The 8,728-nt window shown below is 45.2% G+C and overlaps 1 protein-coding gene across 1 annotated transcript in view; it reads left to right on the top strand.

Annotated features, from left to right (window-relative positions):
• The first annotated feature begins 7,657 nt into the window (after window positions 1-7,657).
• LOC132592056 (zinc finger protein 883-like) overlaps window positions 7,658-8,728 on the top strand; it is a 71,625-nt gene continuing 70,554 nt past the window's right edge. The window contains exon 1 of the mRNA XM_060274108.1: window positions 7,658-7,733. The gene's annotated coding sequence lies outside the window, so the exon portion shown is untranslated. The remainder of the gene's footprint in view (window positions 7,734-8,728) is intronic.

The following is an 8,728-nucleotide window of genomic DNA, read 5'->3' as shown; positions in this document are numbered from 1 at the left end:
ACTATATATATTACAATAAATGTTACAATACACCCTTAGTCTTATAGACAAATTGTAAACTATACAAGCTTATATCAAATTTCATGTCATTACATATTTTTACAATATTAAAAAAGAGAACACATTAAAGAACAAAAACAACAAAACACATAAAAAAGCAAAAAGCAAAAAAAGACAGACTTCCACCAACCACACAATGCTTCCTTATACACTATTTTACTAATCTGTATTCCTTATTTTCTTTTAACCTTCTTTATTTTATATATATATCTAAACCTGTTATTCCCATCCCTCTCTTAGTTCTTCACGGGCTCAGTCTAAACTCAACCAGATATTCATTTTAACACTTGGTTTTTTAAAATACTGGTTCAAACATTCCCACTCCCCTTCCACTCTGTTCTTAGGTTTGTACCTTATTATATCCGTTCGTTTGGCCAATTCTAAGTACTCACACACCTTGCAAAGCCATTCTTCCTTAGTTGGTATTTGTGTCCCTTTCCAATATTTTGCATCCAATATTCTTGCCGCCCCGTTGCATATAGAAAGATGTTTTCTTTTTTTGGGATGTCCTTACTCACTATCCCTAATAGATAGGCCTCTGGGTTCTTTCTATAATTAGCCTTAAGTAATTTCTTCAGTTCTTCGTGCATCATGCCCTAAAAATTACCAATCTCCGGGCATGACCACCACATATGGAAGAATGTACCTCTTTCCTTTGTGCACCTCCAACATTTATTTTGATTTGTTCTGTTCATTTTGGCCAACCTTTCCAAGGCTAGATACCACCTGTGGTACATCTTCATTAGGTTTTCTCTTATAAGGTAACAGGCAGTAAAATTTATAGTTTTGGACCATACTCTCCCATTCTTCATATTCTATTATATGTCCTAAATCATTTCCCCATTTCTTCAAAGCCTTACCCCTTTCCTCAACCCCTATTTGTCCTTCTTGCAACATTTTGTAAATTTTAGCAATCATTTTTTGGTCGTTCCTTAATATTTCCATCTCCCAGATTGAGGGTTTCTCTTCAAAACCTCTAGTTGTTTTGTCCTTCTCAAAAAATGACTTTAATTCATGATACTCCAACCAGTTTACTCCTTTATGTTTTAATTCTTCAAATTTCTTAATATTTAGGCACTGATTATTTTCCTCCATTAGCTCTCTGTACGTTAACCAATTTTCCTTCATATTTTTCTTGTGAATGGATGTAGAGTCTAGCGGTGATACCCACCCTGCCATTTTACCCATAATTTTTCCTTGTTCCTTTCCCAGACATCAAATAAAGCTTTCCTCACAGCATGATTTGTAAAGCCCCCATGTCCTCTTACTTTCTCATATATCAAGTAACCGTGCCATCCGAAAATGTTGTCCCATCCTTCTAGGTCTAAGACCTCTGTCTTTTCATGTTGCAACCGTCCTGAGACCTGTGGGTGTAGGGAATAGGAGCCAACTCTTAGAGGCCAATGGGTCTTTTTTTATATATATAATCTATTTTTATTAATTTTCCAATTAAAACACAATTATATCACATCCATTATTTCGAATTATACAAATACATATCAATTAAGCCGAATGTTATGCCAAATCATCTAAAATTTTCGGGGTTCCCATGCTTCAAAAATTGGGGATTCCTCGCAACTGTCCACTGCCGTCTTTTTCTAAAGTCCAAATCGTCACTCAAAGTCCATAATAGTCCCGATCTTTCCCCTACAGTCACTAAGATGTTTTCTTCTTTCATCCGATTTTTCCAGCTGCTGAGATAAGTATCAAACGAGATTTCACATATATTCTTTCTCCTGTGTGAGTTTTAATCAGTCCGGCCTCCCCATAAATCTTCTTTGTCTGGAGTGTCCCCTGTTGCGTCGGTCTTTCAACACGGAGCCGCGCCATTTTAGAAAGCTCAAATTACTTTTGCTTTCTTCTCATAACTTTTTTAGACTAACGATCTTTGTAAAATTTGCAGCTTTTCCAGGCAGAAGATCCAGCCGTCACATTATGCATAAACTCTTGATAAATTTGTGGCTCTCCTTGCCCTATAGCTGAACTTGGCTTCAGATCGCTGTTCAAATTCAAAGTGCGTCACACCTCATAAATCCACCGGACGCCTTCCAGGCACTCTGACTATCCAGTTAGAGGGGGGCTTCTCTCTTCAGCAGTTTTACAACTTCAAAAAATATACTCAATATCAATAGTTTATAAAGTTCATTACTCACACGGGTATCCTTTATTTCTCGTTTGTTCCAAACAAGCAAGGACATCACGTCCGGGAAGGTATGGAGTAACTCATAGAGTATATGAAAAAAATAAAAAAGCTCACTTCCCTTCTCGTTCCGTCCCCATCAATCTTTCTTCCAGATAAAATACAGCCTCGACTTCTCACCCTCAGCAGCGCAAATTCCTTGGCAGTAAACAGAGCTTCTGCCCCTCCTTCTGAAGCATGTCCATGAATTTAAACCTAATTATCTTCTTTAATCATGGAGATCCCGCCATGCAGGTTAGCGTCCGGGGTTTGGGGGCATCGCGGGCCAGCGGCCCCTCTCCGTAACACCCGGAGAGGTAGGGGGGTTGCCATTTACTCCCCTAGCAACCGCCAAATTCCTCATGAAGGTCGGAGGGATGGAACAAGGGTCAGCCATTACTGCAGGCGGAACCGGAAGCTCGAGGCCAAGGGGTCTTTGCCCCCCCAATAAAATATTTGAGGGAGCCACCCCCCCCCCAGTTGATAGGCATTGCCATTCCATCATGTGATTGGAAGGTGGGCCTTACCTTGAATAAAGTCAGCACCACTGGGTTGGGTGGTATACAAAGTAAATACATAAACCGCCTTCATTTGCACATGTTCCAGCTTGTCAGTTTCCTTATTTATTATCATTTTTAAAATTTGTGTGCTCTTCATCTGAAGATTTCACAACATATACACACAGGATGAAAGCATGACTTTCTCAAAAACAAGTAAAGCCATATAAAACTCTCCTCCCCTTTTTTGGATGGAGTTACAAAGTTTGTTGATCAGGGGATTGCTGTGGAAATAGTGCATCTTGATTTCAGGAAGGCTTTTGACAAAGTCCATGCAATATTTGTGTGAGGAAGCTGGTAAAATGTGGGCTGAATGAGGTAACTGTTAGGTGGATTTGACTGAGCGAACCCAAAGAGGACTCCTTCATGGTTCCTCCACATCCTGGGGGAAAGTGACAAGAGGGATGCTGCAGGGTTCTGTCCTGGACCCGTTGTTGTTCAACGTCTTTATGGATGGCCACTAACAGATTGTGGTTGAATCATGACAAGACAGAAGTACTGTTTTTGGGAGGCAGGAGGTGGGCGGGGGTGGAGGATTCCCTTGTCCTGAATGCGGTAACTGTGTGTCCCTGAAGGACCAGGTGCGCAGCCTGGGAGTCACTTTGGACTCGCAGCTGTCCATGGAGGCACAGGTCAATTCTGTGTCCGGGGCAGCTGTTTACCAGCTTCGTCTGGTACGCAGGCTGAGACACTATCTGCCTGCAGTCTACCTCGTCAGAGTGGTGCATGCTCTGGTTATCTCTTGCTTGGACTACTGCAATGTGCTCCATGTGGGGCTATCTTTGAAGGTGACCTGGAAACTCCAGCTAATACAGAATGTGACAGTTAGACTGGTGACTGGGAGCAGCCGCTGAGATCATATAACTCCGGTCTTGAAAGACTAGATTGGCTCCCAGGACATTTCTGAGAACAATTCAAAGTGTTGGTGCTGACCTTTAAAGCCCTAAACAGCCTTAGTCCAGCATACCTGAAGGAGAGTCTCTACCCCCATTGTTCAGCCCAGACACTGAGATCCAGCTCTGAGGGCCTTCTGGCGGTTCCCTCGCTGCAAGAAGTGAGGTTACAGAGAACCAGGTAAAGGGCCTTCTTGGTAGTGGCATTGCTGATGCGCCTATCACTATGTCTTATTTTCAGGGTATGGCTTATATTCCTTGAATGCTTAAATATCCTGCTATGGCTTATTTTATGGGTATGTCTTAAAATATGAGAAACAGGGTAGCGTAACTCCTCCTCCTACCTGTGACCAATGAGATCAGTTGTCCCAGTACATCCCCCCCTGTGGAATCTGCCCCAGCCATTTTTCTTGCTGGGACACCCTACCGGGCAGCCCTGACCCCTCCCCTTAAAAACAAAATAAAACCTCTGTAAAAAAACAGCAAAAAATGGAACAAAAGCAAAACACAATAAAACCAAAAACAATAAAAATTACAAATACACCAAAATTTAACAGATTCCCACACCCAACTAAAAATCCCTCCCACCTACCACCCCAAAGAAAATAAAAACATAAAAAATTCTTTTAAAAGCATTTTAAAAAGAACTCTGTGCTGTTTTAAGTTCCCCTGGGCAGCACCAGCAGCAGAGCAGCGGTGGCAGTCCTTATGAAATAAGATATCTTTATTGTCCTTGTCCCCTTGCGGGAACAACGAAATTACTCGGTTGCTACATCCACTCCGATAAAGCATTCCGCATAATCCAAAATTACAAAACCTAATTAAAAACAGTAAATATAATACAAATAACAAGTAAAATAAGATGACTTCAAAGTCCAGGCTTTCCATTTAAGGCCAAAATCGCTCTAGAGAAGAAACTGTTCCTGAGACGGCTCGTTCTTGCCTGCATTGTTCTATATCTCCGTCCCGATGGCAGGAGCTGAAAGAAATGGTGACCAGGGTGCGTTGGATCTCTTGGTATGTCTAGTGCTTTTCTATGGCACCTGGTGGTGTAAATTTGTTCTAAGGTGGAGAGTGAGCAGCCAATAATGCTCTCCGCTGTTTTAATAATTCTACACAGCCCTGCTCTGTCCTGAGAAGTACAGCTTCCGTACCACACACGTAAACCGTACGTGAGCACGCTCTGTATGGCACAGTGATAGAAGGCAAGCAGCAACTTTTGTGGAAGATGGTTTTTCCTTAAAATTCTCAAAAAATACAGTCTCTGCTGCGCCTTCTTCACAAGCCCCCTTGTATTAACACTCCAGGACAGATCCTCCTCCAGGCCCTGCCCTAGGCCAGGTGGAGAGAGGCAGGGACAGGGCCTGTGGGCACTCACAGCAGGAGAGAGTCCTGGGCAGCACCCAGGTTGCCCTGTTTAGGGAAGCTTTTAATATTTGATGGACTGTTGTGTTTTAATATTTTGTTGGAAGCCACCCAGAGTGGCTGAGGAAACCCAGCCAGATGGGCGGGGTATAAATAATAAATTGTTATTATTATTAACACCAAACCGGGAGCAGAGGCCAGTGTGGCAGAAGGCAGAATCAGACCACTTTAGTCTGACCACTTGGTCAGGCCCCACCTATAATATTATGTTCAGTTCTGGGCACCACGATTTTAGTACATATATTAAATTTTGTTTGCCAGGGGAAATGAAGAAGGTGGGGGAACACAATCCATATTCCTTTTATAACACGTGGCCAATGTTTATTGAATATATAAATGGTTAAGACTGTTGCAGGAATCCACCCAGCCCTCATGGGAAAAGGTGGCGTGATCTTTTTTAGAATAATCAAATGAAACTTTTAACACATGGCAGGATGAAAGTCTGCAATTCCATCAGGACAAGTTATTTGTTATTTACTGTTGTAACTATTGCTTTTTAAAAAATTATCTTTTGTACCATGAAAATGAATAAAAGCATTTTTTTTTCTTTTAAAAAGGAGGTAGAGGAATCATGTGTCCTATTCCATTAATCTGCTTACACGTGTTTAGTGTTATTTGGAGACTGCAACTCCCAGTAATCTCACATTATCTATGAGTTTCTGTGTGTTCAGCACATGATTAATAATAATAATAATAATAAATTTTTATTTATATCCCGCCCTCCCCAGTCAAAACCGGGCTTAGGGCGGCTCACACCAATAAAATTACAATAAAACATAAAAAGCAATTAATTAAAATACAGATTAAAATACAATATTAAAATTTAAAATGCAGCCTCATTTTAAGTAGTCCATAAATCCAAGCCATGAGGAAGGAAAACACAGGGGTCAGACTAAGTCCAACCCAAAGGCCAGGCGGAACAGGTCTGTCTTACAGGCCCTGCGGAAAGATGACAAATCCCGCATGGCCCTGGTCTCCTGTGAAAGAGCGTTCCACCAAGTTGGCGCCAATACTGAAAAGGCCCTGGCCCTAGTAGAAGCCAATCTAGCCACCTTATGGCTTGGGATCTCCAGAATATTGTTGTTTGTGGACCTTAAGGTCCTCCGCGGGGCCTACCAGGAGAGGCGGTCCCGTAGGTCCGAGGGTCCTAAGCCGCATATGGCTTTAAAGGTCAAAACCAGCACCTTAAAGCTGATCCTGTACTCCACCGGGAGCCAGTGCAGCTGGTAAAGCACTGGATGAATGTGATCCCGCAGCTGGGACCCCGTAAGGAGCCTCACCGCGGCATTCTGCACCCGCTGGAGTCTCTGGGTCAGCTTCAAGGGCAGCCCCGTGTAAAGCGAGTTACAATAATCAAGCCTGGAGGTGACCGTCGCATGGATCACTGTGGCCAGGTAAGGGACCAACTGCTTGATACGGCGGAAGATGGGAAAATGCCACCTTAGATGTGGCTGCAACCTGCGCCTCCATGGAGAGGGAGACGTCGAAGGTTGCACCCACCTCTTGACAGAAGGCGCTGGCACTAATTGAGCCCCTGCAAGAGATGGGAGTTGGCCCCCCAACCCCATGTCATCCCGACCCAGCCTGACGACCCCCGTCTTCGAAGGATTTAACTTCAGTCAACTCCCACGTAGCCATCCAGCCACAGCTTCCAAGCACCTGGTCAGTGTGTCCGGGGCCGGGGCCGAGATTGAATAAAACACTTCCTATGAAATTTCCTTTGATTGCTTCTGTATTGTTTCAAATGAGATTTATGAGATGACAAGGGTATGATTTCTCAGCAATAAATATGAATTGTTCTTATCTGTAAGTGAAGTCACATTTGAAACAATAGAGAAGCATGTCTCCATGCTGCCTGATGGAGATGGTTGCCCTCCGGACCTGCTGTCCGATGGAGACCCAGGATGGAGCCAAGAGACTTCAGGGTGGAAGAGAGCCAGCCATTCCCCCCCTGCCATGCTGCTTCCCAGGAAGATCCAATACGACCCTCCCTCTCCCCTCCTCTCCTTCCCACCATCCTGACCCTGAAAGAAAAGCTCTCCAAGGACGGATCTCTCTCCCTCTCTCTCCCCTCCACTTTCTGGCCAAGGGAGGGAGATGCTCACAGCCCAACCAAGAGACAAAATCCCACCCCCCAAAATCATCTCTTCCCATATAGGCGTAGCCAGGGGGGCAGCTGTAATGTCTCCTGGGAACCCTGGACTTCGGCAATGAGGAAGCAACGCTGCTAAACAGTCTTTACTAAACTGCAGTCATAGTTTATTAAGAGAATTACACACAGCGACAACATCCACCCGGAAAGGGAGGAAATGCACAAGATGAATGAATGGGTGGGGAACAGCTTACCACTAAAATACCTGTATCCCAGCTAATAGGATTCAGGTGCACATAATAAGATTCCACACTTAAAGTCACATACATCACAGCAGCAAAGCGAGAGAGGGCTGAGTCGACTCAGCTTTGCAAGGGTTAAAGGGAAGCGAGCTGCCTTCCTAGAGAGGACAGGAAGCAAGGGGGGCCAAGACCCCTCCCTCCCTCCCCAGTCCTCCTTTACTGTACTGCTTTGGTGTCTCTCGTGCAAGGGCTGCATCGCTGTCCCTTCACTCCTGGGATGATCGGGTGAGTCTCCTCTCCCTCCCCCCCCTCTCTCCCCCCCAAGAGGGCCAGGGAGGGGAGGGTCATGCCAGGGAGGGGGGGGCGAGGTCTGCAAGGCTCTCCTTCCTGGAGATCAGAGGATCCCAAACTCCCCCCAAATCTCCCTTCTTCAAACAAAGGAGTCCCTGGGACTTTAACTCTGTGTGACGTCGCTCAGCGTCATTGCACAACAGAGGAAACATGTGCAAAGGGTTTTCCAAAGCTGGACAAGGAGGTGGATTGCCCCCCACACACACACTAAAATACCCACTAGGAGGAGGGAGGGAGGAAAGGTGGGAGAGAAAGGCCAGGAATGAAGAGAGTGATCCCAGCCCATAGTCTGGCTACTGCATTGCAAACCAGTTTCCCCGTCGTCTCCAAGGGCAGCTCCAGACGGAGGCCACTGCAGCAATCCCCTCGCACCCAGAGCATGGCATCCCAGGACCACATCCTCTCTCTCCCAAAGGGATTCTTGCTGGAAAACCAGCCGAGCCGGAAATGGGCGCTGCTACTCACTGAGCCTCCAGGGACCTTGGCATCAATGGCTGTGTGTGTGTTAAGATATCTAACAGAATAATAATAATCAATTACCCACCTAAATTTCAAGAAAGATTTCTTTAGCCCCGTCCACTTGGCCCTCAGGGGGTTGACTAGATGCATAATGGCCCTCAGACCTAAGAAACAGGGACCCCACCCCAGGAGTCTGTCTTGAGAGCAGCAGAGAGTCCAAGTGCAAGAAAAGGAGACAGAAGCAGGAGGGTGGGGTGGGGGTGGGGAGCACCTCCTGTGGACCCCCAAGTGAGGACCCCCACTAGAGTCTAATAGAATAATAACAATAAATTGCCTGCCTATATTTCAAGGGTTTGGCTCTGCCCACTTGGCCCTCAGAGGGTTAGCCAGATACATACCTGGCCCTCAGAGCAAAGAAAAAGGGACCCTACCCCAGGAGTCTGTCTTCAGAGTGGAGGAGAGTCCAAGTG

Source organism: Zootoca vivipara, chromosome 4 (genome assembly GCF_963506605.1).
Source record: "Zootoca vivipara chromosome 4, rZooViv1.1, whole genome shotgun sequence".
Classification (NCBI taxonomy): domain Eukaryota; kingdom Metazoa; phylum Chordata; class Lepidosauria; order Squamata; family Lacertidae; genus Zootoca; species Zootoca vivipara.
Note: the sequence above shows the minus strand (reverse complement) of the source record. Positions and strands in the feature narration are given on the sequence as shown.